This window comes from Leopardus geoffroyi, chromosome A3 (assembly GCF_018350155.1).
Source record: "Leopardus geoffroyi isolate Oge1 chromosome A3, O.geoffroyi_Oge1_pat1.0, whole genome shotgun sequence".
NCBI classification, from domain to species: domain Eukaryota; kingdom Metazoa; phylum Chordata; class Mammalia; order Carnivora; family Felidae; genus Leopardus; species Leopardus geoffroyi.
The window spans coordinates 31,955,282-31,973,898 of record NC_059336.1 but is presented as its reverse complement, the minus strand read 5'-3'; the positions used below and the strand labels follow the sequence as shown (position 1 = coordinate 31,973,898).

Sequence of the window (18,617 nt, the reverse complement as noted above, 5' to 3'; positions counted from 1 at the left end):
CATTTTACTTATTGTCTCGTCTTATTTTCTGTTTTCTCCAGTAGACTTCAAGTTGGACAGGCATTCCCTGGAGGCAGGGATTATTGTCTGTTTTGTTTTGTTTTTTACTGTTGAATTACCAGAGTTTAAAGCACGGTGTCATGCGTAGTAGGAACATCAAGGTTCTCCAGAGAAACAGAATATATAAAATCTATATATCTGCACCTCTATCCATATCTATACCTATACCTATACCATTATCTGTATCCGTATCTAAGTCCATTGGGGTTGCTGCTATAACAAATTACTTAGACTGGGTGTCTTACAAACAACAGAAATTCATTTCTCACAGTTCTAGAGAAGACAAATGCTCTTACTCAAATACACTTAGGCAGAGAGAGAGAGCAAATTCTCTCTTATTCACCCTTTTTTTCTATTCAGGCCTTCTTTTGACTGGATGAGGCCCACCTGAATGAGGACTTTACTCAGTCCCCCAACACAGATATTAATCTCATCCTAAAACATCCTCACAGACAGATTCAGAATAATGTATAACTAAATATGGAGGCATCCTGTTGATGAGGGAGTGTAAGGCAAAATGAGGGCAAAGGATAAGCTAACAACCCTCCCTCCCCCACCCCCAGGTGGGATACTGTGTGATATTCCTCAGGCACTCCTGGATGCTCAAGAACAAAGGAAAGGACAGAAAACAAATGGTTAAACTGATAGCTGTCTCCATCAGTTTATAAATGTTTTAGTAAATTACAAGAAAAAGGCAATCTTATCAATAGCTTAATCTCTAGGAACTCCCTACTGTTTTAATGATAATGCTTTGTTAGAAGGAAAAACAACCTTAGCTTGACAATAGCTAGGCCTCTAGTAAACTGTGAGTTTTCTTTAGCAGATGGAAACCCTTTAAGAAACTTCCTCCTGACTTTATCTCCCCCATACTCCATAGTATGTAACCAGTCATTCTTCACAACCCAGTGCAGTTCTTCCTGCCCCCAGGTCCTGTCCCTGTGCTTTAATACAATCACCCCTTCGGCACCAAAGACGTCTCAAGAATTAATTCTTGGCCATCGGCTCTGGGACCCCATCACTCTAAAACCCCATCACCGTGACTCGGTCAAGCTGGCATAAAATGAACCATTCTGTGCCCAATAAATATTGGCTTATTAAATGAACCCCCATCTTCTGTGCTGACAGCTCAGAGCCTGGAGCCTTCTTCAGATTCTGTGTCTCCCTCTCTCTCTCTGCCCCTCACCTGCTCACATTCTGTCTCTCTCTCTCTTAAAAATAAATAAACATGAAAAAAAAAAAAAAAGAAGTGGGGGAGAAGTGAGGAGGTGGGGTGTGGCTTACAGGAGCCTGAGGAGGAAGCATCTGGCCCCATAGGTTGGCAGATCTCTTTAGAATATGAGGTGTTTGTGTTTGTTGTTGTCAACAATGCAACCTGGCAGGTGCCCCTCCTCTTCCATTTTGAAGGGCCTATGTGACTACATTGGACCCACCCAGACAATTCAGGATAATTTCATTATCCAAAAGTCTGTAAACTTAATACCATCTACAATGTCCTTTTTACTCTGTAATGTCACATACACAGGCCTAACACCACTGATTAGAGCATAGACATCTTTGGAGGAGGGGCATTATTTTACTTACCATAGAGACCTCAGATGAGAGCATCAGAAGAACCACCCAGCTGAGCCCAGTTCAAAAGCTAACCCAGGGGCACCTGGGCGGCTCACTCAGTTAAACATCCAACTTCCACTCATGTCATGATCTCACAGTCCATAAGTTCAAGCCATGTGTCAGGCTCTATGCTGACAGCTCAGAGCCTGGAGCCTGCTTCAGATTCTGTGTGTGTGTGTGTGTCTCTCTCTGCCCCTCTCCTGCTCCCTCTCTCTCAAAAATTATAAACATTAAAAAATTTTTTTAAAAAGTTGACCCACAGAATTGTCAGCAAATAAAATGGGCAGTTTGCTAATGCAGCAAAAATGAACTGATACATCCTATATACAATAACATCTGATCACTAAACCAACAACAACAAAAAAGTCTTTGGAATATGTACTTAAAATTCTTGTTCTTGTGCTCTTGGATTCCCGAGAGGTCCCTCAAACCTTGAAAATCCTCAGAGACAAAGTTCTTGGGGCTCAGAGTCCTGACCCAATCTTATTGCTGCAAAAGTCTCCCTGAAAATGGGAAATGGATGTTAAATCTTGAGAAACCAATGGATTCTCAAAGCATGTTATCAGTAAAATGTTGTAGCTGGCCCCAAGTGATCATTAAATATCTATCTATGCTCCATGCTTCTCTAAGTCACTTTTGGCTGCATGTTGAAAATCAGTTGTGGTGCCAGATGGGTCCCTTTAAGGCTGCCACTTGTCCTGCAGACAGTTGGGCACATTTCCCTACAGTATACAGCATCGGTGGAGAAGAAGGCTTTACTGTGAAAAGGCAAAAGCCACAAGACAGACTCCTACATGGTCTTCAATTTCTCATTAAATCCTGCCACAGTCAGGACAACCACTGGATGCAGAGTGGGCTCATTCCAGTGAAAGGACAATACCCAAGCTTGTGACTCAATGGACTGGCTAGCAGGGCAAATGCAACAGCTCATGGACTGCAAATGCCCCAGATTCAAAGCGCTTGGCATCCCCAGACAACTTCACTCAACATCCCAAATCCAGCCCATTTGCCACCAATCTGTGCATGGCACAGGAGGGAGAGGAGTTGCTCCATTAGAATAGAACCCATGGCATCTCCACAAATGCCCTGGATCTGGCATAGCTTTCTTGAGATAAGAAAGGAGGGAGGACTGCCTGCCTTTCTGCTTGCTGTTTTTCCTTTCCCCAATAAGGCTGCTTTCGTACCCATTCTGTATCACATTGTAGCATTTGTTCCTACCTCTTATGTGGCAGATTTTAACCTGCAGGATCCCACTTTAGCATGATAGTAGCTTTTTAAAAATATACAGATGCTGGTACCACCCAAGATCAACTAAATAGGCCCACACACTGGAATTTTTTATTTGCCATGGGCCTTGTTGCCACTGGTGGAAACCTGTGGACTCCTGCTCAGAGTAGCGTTTTTATGAAGTATAAAATGAAATGCATACAATTACAAAGAAACTCTCCCATAGCAGAAGAGAGAAATCAAAGTATTAAGAAAACAAGTTTGGGATGTAATAACATATTTGCTTCCATGTTAACACATTCAGCAAGATGTAGCCAGGGGTCTAATACCACAATAATTCCAAAATAGTAACAAGTGCAAATTTTTCCTCCAGATTTTGCTCTCCACCAGTTCTCACCTTTATGATCTCTAATGGTTTTCCCAGACAAGAGTCCCTTTACACGGTTTCCCATGTTTGAAAAGAGTCTGTCTTCTCTAGTAATGGCAATAACTCGTTTTCCCATTTCTGGAATGAAAGTAGCTTAAGAACCATTGTTATGGCCTCCAGGAAGTCATTGGATTCCAAGGGCCCTATACTGGAATGACTACATGAGCAAATACCAGCTAAGATATTAGGTGGTAGCACCTTAAACTGATATCCTTCTCAGAGGCATTGACATTGTAACATGGAGTTATTTCTATGTATATTTAGAATGGAGATTATTTTTGCATTTTATGTAACACATCCCCACTAGAAGAGCTAAGATTACAAAAGCTGACAAAACCAATTGTTGGCAAGGATGTAAAGCAATTCGAACTCTCATACATTGCTGGTTGCAATTCAAAATGGCACAGCCACGTTAGAAAATAGTTGGGCAGCTTTTTACACAGTTAAATGAAAACTTGCCATGGTGAAACATACCTACCTTATGATTTATATTCCCATGCCTAAGTAACAACTCAAGAGAAGTAAAGACATGGGTTTACACAAAAACCTGTGTGGGAATGTTTACAGCAGCACAATTCATAAGAGCTAAAAATTGGAGACAACCCAATGTCAACCAACTAGTGAATGGATAGCATGGTATATCCTTATTATGGAGCAGTATTCAGCAATAGAAATGAATGAACTGCCAATACAATACAGATAAGTCTCAAAAGCATTAGACACTAAGTGAACAAACTCAGACATAAAAGAGTATACACACTTTGAATCCATTTATCAGAAATTCTAGAAAAGGCAAAACTGTATAGACAGAAAACCAGTCAGTGGTCAGTAAAGCCCTGGGCTCAGGGAAGGGGAAATGTCAGAACATTTTGGGGTAGTGGGAAAGTTCTATATCTTGATTGTGGAAGCACTTAAACTCTTTGTCAGAGTAGTTACATTTTACAAGGATGAGGGTGGAATCAGAGTAGAGGTGTTAATTCTGAAAACGGATAGAAAAGGTAGAGATAGGGTTTGGGACCCTAGGTGCTACTCAGGGGTCTTGGCTACTCAGAGTCCCCACCCGAATGAAGGGAAGAGACAATGGAGGGATTAGGTAGAACTCCACTTCTTCCCACGGATCAGATGACAAGATGTCTGTTCTGAGTAAGCCCTGGGTGTTACAATCCGAAGGGAGTGAGGAGGAAACTGTTCACCACAAGTCTAGAATTGGATTTCTCCATTGCTAAAGCCAATAGAGGTTGGGTCCAATTTAGTTTCATTAAAGAGTGCAGAAGAAGGTGACAGTTTTTGAGTTTGATTCTCACGGAACAAATCCATACAGATTCATATATGTGAGCATAAAATCATATTAATAGAGGGCTGTTAGGGAATATCCAAAGGAGAGGACAGCTCTCTCACTGAGAGAGGTGGTGGGAGAACACCTTGGCAGCAACAGGGCTCCTGGGGTTTTACCAGAGGCTGGAACTTCTCACCTGCTTTCTTAAAAGACTCACTTGCTTGGGCTTAGGGTCTTTTCAGGGAAGTGTACTTTGGTGGTCTGTCGTGTAGCAAATGGAAAGTCAGCTTGAGGACCATGAGCAAATTTGCAAAGACTGTCATTTCCAAGCAGTTTGTTTTGAAGAGTGGCCTTGTCTATGAAAGGCAGCCAACAAGCCAACAGAAGATAACACTGTATTGCATCAATATAAATAAAGGCTCTCTTCTTATAAATACATGCCCTAAATACCGTGTGCAGCTCACCCAGGCTTGGGAGTTAACAACTGCATGTTAAGGTAATGATTGAGAGTTTTGAATTGGGGAAGAACCCTACCAACCCAAGATGTGTCTTTTCAGGGTAAACCGGAGAAATGGATGACTATGTTCACGTCAGCTTATTATACGTATTTATTATTGCACCAGAACCATCTCCTTACATAATCGCTTGGCTTCCTAACAGTTGAGAAAGGCACTTACGTGTGTAAATACGGAACTGTGACTGTAATGAGATTATAATGTTGAGGATCTTTAAAGATCAACCAATAGGAGTGGATTAAGAGTTTTTGAAATGTCTCAGGTTTCTCCCAGCCCAGGATCATCTATCTGGGTGGAGGGGGTCTTAGTTGGCTTGGGCCACCATAACGAAATACCATAGGCTGGGTGGCTTAAACAATGTATTTTCTGACAGTTCTCAAGTCTGGAAGTCTGAGATCAGGAAAGCCACATGGTTATGTTCGGGTGAGAGTTCTCCTGGCTTCAGGTTGCTGCCTTCTTGCCGTGTCCTCACAGGGCCTTTTGTCAGTGCTTGTGTATGGACAGAACAATCCCTCTTTCTTCCTCTTATAATCCTATTAGATCAGGACCAACTCTATTAGATCGGAACTCCACCTTTATGACCTTACTTAAACTTAATTACCTCCTAAAACCCTATCTCTAAATACAGTCATATTAGGAGTTAGGGCTTCAACTTATGCATTTGAGACACAAATGGGACACGAGTGGGACACACTTCGCTCGTAGCAAAGAATACACAGTCCATCCTCACCTCAACATGGAACTTTCAATGTAACCACCATTGAACTTGTAAAGCATGAAGCAGTAGCAACTGGTAAGGGGGGTGGAATCTACAGCTCAGAAAGAGGAGGGCTAGAGTAGTACTCAAAAAAGACTTTCTGAAGTTAGCACTCTCTTGGGACCATCAAGCCTAACTGCAGGTTTTCTAAACCCTGAGTCCAATCTGGTACTTCCTTACTCAATGGCTTCTAATTGCTCTCAAGAAAATGTCCAGAAAAGAGCTAGTATCCAAAATCTATAAAGAGCTCACCAAACTCCACACCCAAAAAACAAATAACCCAGTGAAGAAATGGGCAGAAAACATGAATAGACACTTCTCTAAAGAAGACATCCGGATGGCCAACAGGCACATGAAAAGATGTTCAACGTTGCTCCTTATCAGGGAAATACAAATCAAAACCACACTCAGGTATCACCTCACGCCAGTCAGAGTGGCCAAAATGAACAAATCAGGAGACTCTAGATGCTGGAGAGGATGTGGAGAAACAGGAACCCTCTTGCACTGCTGGTGGGAATGCAAACTGGTACAGCCACTCTGGAAAACAGTGTGGAGGTTCCTCAAAAAATTAAAAATAGACCTACCCTATGACCCAGCAATAGCACTGCTAGGAATTTATCCAAGGGATACAGGAGTACTGATGCATAGGGGCACTTGTACCCCAATGTTTATAGCAGCACTCTCAACAATAGCCAAATTATGGGGCGCCTGGGTGGCGCAGTCGGTTAAGCGTCCGACTTCAGCCAGGTCACGATCTCACCGTCCGTGAGTTCGAGCCCCGCATCAGGCTCTGGGCTGATGGCTCAGAGCCTGGAGCCTGTTTCCGATTCTGTGTCTCCCTCTCTCTCTGCCCCTCCCCCGTTCATGCTCTGTCTCTCTCTGTCCCAAAAATAAATAAACGTTGAAAAAAAAAATTAAAAAAAAAAAAAAAAAAAACAATAGCCAAATTATGGAAAGAGCCGAAATGTCCATCAACTGATGAATGGATAAAGAAATTGTGGTTTATATACACAATGGAGTACTACGTGGCAATGAGAAAAAATGAAATATGGCCCTTTGTAGCAACGTGGATGGAACTGGAGAGTGTTATGCTAAGTGAAATAAGCCACACAGAGAAAGACAGATACCATATGGTTTCACTCTTATGTGGATCCTGAGAAACTTAACAGAAACCCATGGGGGAGGGGAAGGGAAAGAAAGAGGTTAGCATGGAAGAGAGCCAAAGCATAAGAGACTCTTAAAAACTGAGAACAAACAGGGTTGATGGGGGGTGGGAACGAGGGGAGGGTGGGTGATGGGTATTGAGGAGGGCACCTTTTGGGATGAGCACTGGGTGTTGTATGGAAACCAATTTGACAATAAATTTCATATATTGAAAAAAAAAAAAGAAAGAAAGAAAGAAAACGTCCAGAGGGGTGCCTGGGTGGCTCAGTCAGTTGAGCGTCCGGCTCTTCATTTCAGCTCAGGTCATGATCTCAGAGGTGTTAAGATTGAGCCCTGCATCAGGCTCTACACTGAGAATGGAGCCTGCTTAAGATTCTCTCTCTCTCTCCCTCTCCCTCTGCCCTTCCCCTGCTCACACTCTCTCTTTCTAAAATAAAAAAGAAAGAAGGAAAGAAAGAAGAAAGAAAGAAAGAAAGAAAGAAAGAAAGAAAGAAAGAAAATGTCCAGAAAGCAGATCCTCAATTCTACTTCTAAGCCTCTTCTCTTGCCAACCTCTGATGCAATCCTACTGAATTTCTTTCAGGATATGCTCCTCTACCTTCAAGCCTATGCCCATGCAGTTCCCTCTACCTGGAATATTTACCCACCTAATACCTCATTCTCATGCCCTTACCTTCGGTTTATGCCTGCTACTCCCTCTCATCCTGAAGTCTCAGCTTAGAAGACACTTCCTTCAGAAAACTTCAGATTACCCCCACCAGAGCTGGTTATGTGGTTTTCATGTTTACTACATGCCATAGTAGAGAGAACAATACTATGAACTCCCTCTAACCTGTCATTCAACTTCATTCGATGATGGAATATCATCAAATATTCTATCAGTGTTTAAATTCCCTTAATTGTCTCATAAGCAATTTAAACAAGTTTATTTCTTTGAATCAATATCCAGAGTTCACATTTTGCAAAATAACACTTAGAGTTTTTCACTGAATTAATATATATAATATGTATCAAGCACTCATCCCTTGCTACATTGGTTGAATCACAGGGTACTGTTTGTACTTGCATACACCCCAGGCCACACACCTGGGGTGCAAACTCATGGTTCACATTTATATTTGCAGAGCTAACTCCAGCCACAAACTACGACTGGCGTTGTCCCCCCAGAACTAACTCACCCAAATGTATTGACAGACAGCCCAGATAGACCATCGGTGTGGTCATTGTCAGCACAAACTAGCTTCATTGTAGTGCCCTTCAAAGCTGGAAAACAGACCGTGAGCTTTAAAGGAAAAGAAGGGAAATGCTGTGTGATGCTGCAGTCGACCAGCACAGCCTCTGAGGGCATCTCAGGCAGTTTATAATACGCCAGATGAAATGTGTGAGTGCACCCTGTGAGACATACTGCAGCAAAGGCTGGATCTAAGTTTAGGTGGATTCCAAGATCTTCCCTCTCCTAAGATCCCCTGAAAATAGCTTCTCTGTTACTGAGGAAATCTGTGCTGCTCCTGAGCACAAACATGCTTTGATTTGACTCCAACAGAAAAAGGCATTACTGCCTGCAAGAAAAAACAGGGCTCTTAGTGAGGGTAGGGAACACGGATGGGTAACGTGCGTGATCTGCAATTAACATTCCTTGCCTTTTAGGATATACGTGATGCTCCTCTACCCCCGTTTCTGTGTTTTGGGCTGAAAACACAGAGGACGGGGGCTTTACCATTGCAGTTTGGGGAGTGTTAGGAGGATGGAGATAAAAGCAGTGTTCCCAGTGCTGCTTTGTAACACAGAACGTGTCAGAGAGAGAAATGCTGGAAAACAGAGAGGAAATAGGGGAGGATTTATATTTCCCTGCTGGCAGCTGATCACATTCAGTCTTATTCAGGAAGCTGCTTCAGTGCCTGTTGCCATGGGAACCAGACATGATTAAGTAGTTTATTGGATGCGGCTTCCATGGACCAACATTCTGAAGCTGGGTCAATCCTCACGTCAGGTGTTGTAAAGCTACCAGGGTGTTTTCTTCCCATAGGTGTGTTTCTCATTTCATCACCCGTGATGTTTGGATTCCCATCCAAAACATCTGAAATAAAATGGCCACATGCACGAACCTGATATCTGTAACATTTTTGACTATTTGGTCAGGAATGAAATAAGTTGGCAAATTTGCCCGGAGAAGGCTGCGATTGTAAATTTTGGCTGTGTACATGCTGCATTCTGCATCATGACGTACAAAACTCTGCGAGATCACCAAAGCCATCCCTGATTCGCGGTCTTCTCTTTCCTGACTGTGCTGGGTCAGAAAAACATTCATCACCGTAGTGACTTCTTTGTAACCTTTCCAGATTCTTTACGTGCCTCTTTTTTTTCAAAGCCAGCAGTTCTCTGGTGTGAGTCTGGCCAGTCATCTGGTCTCCCTACCCACCCGGGGAGGTGTAGCAACACTGATGTCCTCCTCACATCCTGCCCTCTTCCTTACTCACACGACAGGCTCGTGGATGGGCAGCTGACACTTAGATACTGTGTATCTGGGATTCTTTCCAGAAATACTCTGTAGCAGTGTGTAGAAATCCAGACGCAGCAGACAGGAAACAACAAGGTGAGAGCTGGGGCAATGCCGGCTAAAAGGCCTGCATGCAGATCTGGGCTTTGCTTCTAGAAGTTGGGTGAATTTCTTCCTTTCCCACACTGCTTCGTGATGACTGGAATGCACCGCCCAGATTCCTCTTCAGGCCAGAAGGACTTATTCTCCCAGCTGCTGGAAGTGTTGTCAGCTGACAGCCCAATCTCTCTCCGGGAATCGCCTTCTCCTGAGAAGAGCCGGCTCCCACAGGGGCCTGCTCCCTCCCTGGGCATCCCGCAAACAAAGTCTGGTTTCTACAACCAGAGGTGAAGGTGGGGGTGGTGTGAGGGCCCCGCCCCTCATTCCCACTTACCTTATTCCGACTCAAGATACCTCTGAAGGTTCAGCCCTGCACCAGAGCTCCCTGTAGAGTTGGCCACAACCCTTGTTGAGATGTCTTTGCAGTCCGGCTTTTCCTGTGCTCAACCCTATTTCTTCCTCTTCCCTTCCAAGTTGCTGCTCACAAGGACACCCCCTAACGAACGTGTCCATGAATGTCCATCTCAGAATCCGCTTCTAGGATAAAAATCTGCAGCAACGCTAGACTTCCTTTGAGAAGGTCTCTCTCTTACTTTTGCAGTGCAGATTTGGAATGATTTCTTTTATACTCAGCCTCGAGTTTAGGGCTTTTGGAAAAGTCCATCTGCTCCTCCACCTCCAGGCCACGTTGATGTCTGAATTAGGGCAATGAAGGCTTGAGAAAAGATCTGAGGAAGACTTCTGAAAATGAAGCTTTCCTAATTTTCCAGAAGATCCGCCAGAAGGGAGCTTCCGTGTCAACGGATATGAACAAGGAAGCATGTGGCCTTTGAGTTGCTGACAGGCATCTAAAGATGATAAGGGGCGCCTGGGCTGGCTCAATCAGGTAAGCATCCGACTTCAGCTCAGGTCATGATCTCGTGGTTCGTGGGTTCGATCCCTGTGTCAGGCTGTGTGCTGACAGCTCAGAGCCTGGAGCCTGCTTCGGATTCTGTGTCTCCCTCTCTCTCCGCCCCTCCCTGCTCATGCTCTGTTTCTTTCTCTCTCTCAGAAATGAACCTTTAGGGGCGCCTGGGTGGCGCAGTCGGTTAGGCATCCGACTTCAGCCAGGTCACGATCTCGCGGCCCGTGAGTTCGAGCCCCGCATCAGGCTCTGGGCTGATGGCTCAGAGCCTGGAGCCTGTTTCCAATTCTGTGTCTCCCTCTCTCTCTGCCCCTCCCCCGTTCATGCTCTGTCTCTCTCTGTCCCAAAAATGAATTAACGTTGAAAAAAAAAAATGAACCTTTAAATAAATAAATAAATACATAAATACATCAATAAATAAAAATAAAATGATAACGAGACATACTTGCTGAGATTATAGCCAGCATGGGGAAGTGGAGGCAAGAAATAATCACAAGATTAAAACCACTGGCTCAAACCACGTCTACACCAGTCACCAGGGCATTTCTCAACCTACAAACCAATTAATTCACTCTATTGTCTGAGTCCATTTCAAGTTCCCCAACTGTAAAATGGCATCGATGACTGTAGAACCTTCTTCATGAGGACGTTTTGGAGAATCAATTATCAATGTACCCAGCGCATCGGAAGTGTCCCATGGATTTTAGTAATTCATATGGATTTCAAAACCCATAGCTAATTTACTTGATGGAAGCATGCGTTTTTCAAAGGTACAAGGGTCTTTACTGGACAATATCTGGGGCTTTCCTTCAACCTGTAGTTAGGCTTATTGCAGAGCTAAGATTTTCAATATTTATGCAGTGGCATTTTTTAAAAAAAATTTTTATATATTTATTTATTTTTGAGAGAGAGACAGAGTGTGAGCAGGGAAGGAGCACAGAGAGAGGGAGACACAGAATCTGAAGCAGGTTCCAGGTCCTGACCTGTCAGAGCCCGACCCGGGACTCAAACTCAGGAACCTTGAGATCATGGCCTGAGCCGAAGTCGGACGCTCAACCAACTGAGCCACCCAGGTGCCCCCATTTTTTTTTTTTAATGTTTATTTATTTTGAGAGAGAGACAGACAGACAGACAGACAGCGTGTGAGCAGGGGAGGGGCAGAGAGAGAGAGGGAGACACAGAGTCCGAAGCAGGTTCCAGGCCCTGAGCTGTCAGCACAGAGCCTGACGCGGGGCTGGAACCCACAAACCGCGAGATCATGACCTGAGTCAGATGCTTAACCGACAGAGCCAGCCAGGTGCCCCTGCAGTGGCATTTTTAAAACCTGAAATCTCACGTGGAAACCGTGAATACACATACACATAATAATCCCCAAAATGTTCAGCACACTTGCTGTGTGCCAGGGACCATGCGTACCATTTCACTTTTACGTTATATGTGCATACTTGTGTTATGTACGAACTCACCGGCACCTCCCAACAACCTTGTGAGGTACACGCTATCATTGTCGTTCGTAGTTTTGGGGGGAAACTTCTCGAATGCATTCCCAATAGTACAGAGAATGGTAGAATTTGATAAGTATGACTGTTTACTCTGAATAATAGACACTGTGAATGCAGTTTGGGGGGGTGGGTCACAAGAGTATAAAAAGCAGGAAATCGAATATATGTAGCAGAAATAGCATAAAGTAATAATGCGCACACACATTCACACACAGTCACACACACTTATTTCTGAGCTTTAGCTGGCTCTCCGTGTGGCTGAGAACAGTTATTGAGGAATGCACCCACTCAGTCACAGATCTCTTTCATATTCCAAACAGGCCTGAAAAAAGCCATCTGAAAGGGGGAAAGGGAAGGGAAGGCAGATTAAGGAAAGGAAGGAATGCAACCTTATATAGAGATGTGGAGTTTTATATTCACTGGGGAAAGATAACTATGCCAATTATAGGGTATGTAGGAAAATGTTTAATTTCCTCGTTTTGGTTTAGACTAAGGACTTACGTCTCTCTTTGGGAGACTGTGCATGTGTTGTGTGTGTATGAGGCTTTAGCATCCTGAGGGGCAATGAGAGAATAAAGGGTTTTCTCTGTAACCACACTGGCAGGGACACTTGGAGTTCAGAGTTAGGACTTAGGGACCCACGTCCCTATTGGACTCTTGGAAGAGATTTGGAACACCGATACCGTCAAGAACCATCCTGACACCCATGTCCCCAACGTGTTGACCCAGACCAGATAAATCAGCCTTGAGGCCATGAAACACTCAGGGAGGGACACCTGATGAGGACCCAAGACAAAGTCATATGGGCAGGGGCTGGGTTTGAATGAGCGAAAGAGCTCTGTGTGGCAGTGAAAGAGACTCTTTCACAGACGGTGAAAGATGAGTTGGTGAGGGCAGATTTCAGACCTGGGGTGTGCCAACAGGAAGTCTCAGTGAATAACTGAACTGTTTGGAAAGTTTTCCCTTGAACTAGAGAAAACTTCTTGCCCAGCCTCATCTGAACTCATATCTTTCCCCTCCTATGTGATCTGACTTTTCCTCAACAGTATGGTGAAATCTGACCCAATGGCATACCTTGTGAGCTGTGACAATCAGGGGGCACAGGACCTGGGGAGACCTGCATCCAAAGCAGAAAAGGGGAGGGGGAGGGCCTCTTAAGACTGGGGGGTTAATGGGGTCCATAATGGATATCGGGAACCTCTTGTGTCCCAAAAGAATGTGCTGGGGGCACCTGAGTGGCTCAGTCGGTTGAGAGTCTACTCTTGATTTAGGCTCAGGTCATGATCCTAGGGTCTTGAGATTGAGACCTGCTTGGAGCCTGCATGAGATTCTCTTTCTCTCCCCCTACCACTTCTTCTCTCTCTCTAAAAAAAAAAAAAAAAAAAAAAAAAGGACGGTGCTGGCCCTCAAAGTGTCCAGAAAACCGACCCTTGAGTTACAATAAGCTTTTCTCCTTAGCAGACTAATCAAAATGCATTCCAAACATTTCTCTACAGAATTGAAAATATTTGTTCAACATTTCCTGTGGTAGAAATGTGAGATCATGTTAAAGACTGATCAAAGAAGTTGTGGGAGCCATGTACTTCTTAAAGAGAGACATTCAGCACCAGTGGACCTCATGTTACCGTGTGCAGAGGATCCTTTATGCAAGGACCCCGGGTCCATGAAACACAAGCACATTTTAGCAAGAAAAGAGAGTGGTATACGATGGGGAGCCAAGAGCTCCAGCTTCAACCCACCACCAGCCAGCAGGGTAACCTCCGGCACATCCCCTCAGCCTCTTGGAGCTTCAGGCTTCTCTTGTTCAAAATGAGAGGGTTGCAAAATCTGCCATTAGAGATTCATTGTTTTGGCCTAAAGTGTTTCCTCCTGCTAAAATATATGTACCCCTGAGAGTGTGGTCAAAAACCATAATCAGGTATTTATGCTAAAGCGAATTTATTCAAGAACAGGCTTTAAAAAAATTGTTTTTAATGTTTATTTTTGAGAGAGGGGGAGAGTGAGCAGAGGGGGGCAGAGAGAGAGGGAGAGAGAGAAAATCTGAGGCAGGCTCAGCGCTGTCAGCGTAAAGCCCAACATGAGGCTCGAACCCACAAACTGTGAGAATACGAGCTGAGCTGAAGCTGGATACTCACCCCACTGAGTCACCCAGGTGCCCAAGAAACAGGCTTTGATGGAGGAGAAGGGAGATGTGGAGGAGGTCACTAAGTTGGAGAAAAAGTACCAACGGGGGAGGCCAGAGAGGCCAGCATGCGGTTTTCATTGGACCTAATGAGCTAAGAGAAGAACAATGAGGAGTCTTGACATTGTTTCCATGTCAGAGTGAGAGGGAAGTAGAAGGCAGACACACGGCACCACAGTTGAGTTTTATTAATATTGGCTCTCTTGGTAAACAGCTGCTAGCTGTGCTGGTTAAAACCCCGGAGGGCAAATCTGGGGTTGTGCTATGACTGCCAGGTAGACCTCGGAGCGGGAGAATTAACTAATGCCTTTCTTTCAGATTTCCCCTCTGTAATGTATGTCTGGTGATCGTTTTCCAATTAAATCATTTATTGAGAATGTAGGAACGTTCTACTCTGTTTTATCAACTCCAAGCTAAAAGATGAGTCAATGATTTAAAAAAAAAAAAAAAAGAAAGAAAGAAAGAAAAAAAGGCAGCATCAGAGGAGGTCAGCCCTCAAGTTCCTTCCTGAGATATTTGGGTTGCCTGTCTTGCCTTGCATCTAGAAAGTGGAGGTATTTGAAGAAGGCCCAGGCCCAGGCCCACAGGACCCAATTAAAGAAGGGGAATGCACCGTGCTCGGGGCTGACCAATTTGGCTGACTCATGGAGAGCAGAAAATGCACACTGTCGGTATTTATTGAGCAGTAAAAGGAGAGCTGTAAAACAAATAAACAAATAAAAATAAATAAGTCAATGAAGAGCTGTGTCTTGTAGCTGGTGGCATCTCCTAATTTCTTCCAGAAGCAAGGCAGACACTGAGGTAGTGATGAAGCCAGTGTCATTTTCTACCTACAAGTTAAGCTGGTCACCTCAGTGCCGGGCTCAGTACAAACAGCTCCCTTTAGAAGCAGCCAAGGAAACGGTCTTAACAAATACAGCATGCATGGATCGGTTAGGACAATCTTTTAATCCAATCATCTGATCCTTACAGTTCACCAAACAAACAAAAATGCTTCTCTTGATATCATTTAAAAATTTTCATTGGGTCCTGCATACCATAAGGATTGTAATAATTGGCAGAAGAAAATATAAAAGTGGCATTTTGGGGGGCGCCTGGGCGGCTCAGTTTGTTAAGTGACTGACTTGGGTCCCAGTCATGACCTCACAGTAAGTTTGAACCCGCATAGGGCAGTCTGCTGTCAGCAGGGGGCCGCTTCAGATCTTTCTTCTGTCTCCCTCTCCCTCTGCTCCTTCCCCGATTGCCCTCTGTCTGTCTGTCTCTCAAAAACAAACAAACATTAAAAAAAAACTTTAAAAAAGTGGCATTTTTGTCACTAAAATAAGCTTTCTTCCTCATAGAAACAAATACAAACTGGGCACAGTTCCTCTTCAGAGTTTCCTCAAGGAAAAATGAGCTTAGGACCTTTGACCCTTGAGTATCTGTTGACTCACTCTCTACAGGTAAAAATGTTTTTAACTGTCTGAAGATTGGCCAATACAAGCCTATTCCCTGGAAAATACATTTCTTCCCAGAGAATTTTATCCATGCACTTTTTTATGATTTATTTTGAAGCATTTGAAACATTTTTGGTTCTTTGGGTGGGGGGTTGGGGAGGATGACCTGAATTCACTTAACATAGGCTGAACTTTCCGGATCTGTAACTTGACAAAAGGGATTTATGGCTTTTATGAATGCTGGAAAGTAGGAGCTTCTGTGGGTTAAATTCCACTGATAACTTGCTGGTAATTTGTACCCAGCATTTAGTGATTTATTAACAAAACAGAAGGGGAGCTGTTTAAGGTGTTAGAGCATCCTGAGTCAGATGTAGCCAAGTAAATGACAACTCCCAGTTGCATAATTATTAGACCTGTTGTCTGGCTCAGAGAGCATAACACAAAGTGGCTGTAGACTTAAAAGCGAGACATAGGACTTTGAAGCGTCTATTTCCTTAATGTTAATAGTTTCTATGAAGGTGAGAGTTTAAAGTGCCAGAAGCTCATCTGGAATTTCATTCATGCGCTCATCCACAAGAGTTTAAGCCGAGTTCGAACCTTCTTTTCTTACTCCATTTCCCAAGACTTCAATCTTAGGGGCAGAAAAAAGAGAACAACAGTCAACTCCAATGAGAAACACAGGAAATGAGACTTGTGAGAAAATTCTTCCAGTCTCTGCATGTTAAGTTGAACGCAGCTGTGTGTTACTGAGGGCCAAGACCGCAGCAAAACAGGAACTGCTTAGTGAAACACTTTCCACTGAAGGGGTCTCAAGAATGTCCTTATTTTCGGTTTCAGATGCTGATTCACCTTATCAATGTTTAGATATGGATACTATTGGGTGTGGCTGGTCACATCCAGCAGGATCCCCAGAGAGGAGAGAATTCATTGTTTATGTCGCCTTTGGTTTGTTTCAAATCTAATAAGTTTCCTTAAAAGTTTCCCAGTGTCATTCATGGAAGAATTGGGCTGGCAGTATAACCATGGGAATAACTGTGATGATGGGGGCGGGGAAAAGGAGCCAAGAAGAGAATATAGAGGAAGAGAGAGGCTTATTTTAGATAGGATGGTCTGGGAGGCTTCTTTGAGTGGACAATAATTAAGCTAAGATCCAAAGTAGGAAAAGAAAGTGCTAGGATAAGAAGAGTATGGGAAGAGCTTTCATAAGAAGGTATAGCATGTGCAAAGGCCCTGAGACTGGATGGGGCCAGTATAGTGAGCCTGAGAGACAGAGGTGTGAAATGACTTGGGGAGGTAGATAGAGGTACTATAGCAGCTTAGAGGGCACAGCAAGTTTATATTTAATTCTAAGTGTGGTAGAAATCCATTGAAGGATGTTACATAGATCATGGAACGATGTGATTTTTAAAATCAACCTATTGGGGCGCCTGGCTGGCTCAGCTGGTTAAGCATCCGACTTCAGCTCAGGTCATGATCTCGCAGTCTGTGGGCTTGAGCCCCGCATCAGGCTCTGTGCTGACAGCTCAGAGCCTGGAGCTTGCCTCGGATTCTGTGTCTCCCTCTTTCTCTCTCACTTCTTCCCCCACTCATGCTCTGTCTCTCTCTGTCTCTCAAAAATAAATAAATATTTTAAAAAATCATAAAACATTCAAATCAAATCAACCTATTTAATGTGTAGAGAATGGGTACGATAGGGCAAGGAGATTGGGTGGTAGTGGAGGTGGGCAGGTGTGAAGTGGGCTTTGGAGATAAAATCAATAGCCATTCTGATGAATTGGATATAGAGAGTGAGGGAAAGGATGAATCAAGACACACTGAAGTTTCTCACCAGGAAGACTAAATAAGGGGTGGTACTGTTTACAAGGCAGGTTAGGATTAGGGTGTGGCAACAGATTTGGGAGGTGAGGAACTAAGAGCAGACACATTGTGATATCTGTGAAATTCTCTAATGGGAATATCAAGAAGGAAGTTGGATATAGGAGTCTTGAGTTCCAGGAAGAGATCACGGCTGGAGGTATTAATGTTGGCATTGTTGGTACCTACATGGTGTCAGAGCCGAGGGATGGATAAAGTTTATGCAGAGAGACAAGAGAGAAAATTACCAAGTTTAGAGGTTGGATGGTAGAAAAAAATTTCAGACATGGTGAACAAAAGGGATTTGTGGCCGAAGAGTATTTCCAGAAACAGTGGGATGGTCAACTGGGTCAATGATGCTTAGAGATCAGTTAATACAAGAAACAGAAAAATATCCATCAGATTGGGCAACCAGGAGGTTCGTGTTAACCATGATGAAAGCAGGTTCGATGAAATGATGGGGGCAAAAGCCAGTCCAGAGGGATTGGGGGAGGGGAAGAAGTTGAGACAGCATGTGGAGGGCATTCTTCCAAGAAACCTGGCTCTGATGAAAGTAGTTAAAAAGATCTTTGCTTCCATTCATGTTGTGCAAAAACAAAGCTCTAAGATTCTTTTCATATTAGTCTGGTTTTCCCTTCCTGTTTTGATTGCAAAGTCCTCTTTGCTTCAATTTTCAATTAGCACTAACTGGAAAATCACCTCCTTTCATCGCAGCATGAAACCTGGACATTATTGTCCTGTGAAGTAACTACTAATTATGTCGGCAAAAGTAAACTTCCTAAAAGATTGTGTCTTTGCTGAATAAAGATATCATTTAGGCAGCCCTGATTTCTTGTTAGAAGCTGAAAATATTTATCTTCATAAAACCAAATAGTTATTCAGGAGAAATAGTCTCCTTTATGGATCAGCCAAGAAATTGAAAATGACCTTTAAGGCCAGGGACAGTTTGTCTCCCATTGTTAATACGATAATAACTTTGGAGGAGGAGAAATTGGCCTGTCATGCTCCCTTCTGTTTCACTTCTTATCTTCCACAAGATGTGTCAGGGACTATTAGCCCTCAAGACTCTCTACCCCATTTCCAGCTCCCACATGAAAACTATTGCT

The 18,617-nt window shown here is 43.7% G+C and overlaps 1 long non-coding RNA gene across 1 annotated transcript; it reads right to left on the bottom strand.

The window, feature by feature from the left end:
• Positions 1-369: 369 nt before the first annotated feature.
• On the bottom strand, positions 370-18,206 carry LOC123580476. Its single transcript, XR_006703317.1, has 3 exons — positions 18,196-18,206; positions 794-892; positions 370-631 (listed from the first exon to the last, which is right to left on the bottom strand). It is a non-coding gene; the product is annotated as an uncharacterized LOC123580476 (long non-coding RNA).
• Positions 18,207-18,617: the final 411 nt, after the last annotated feature.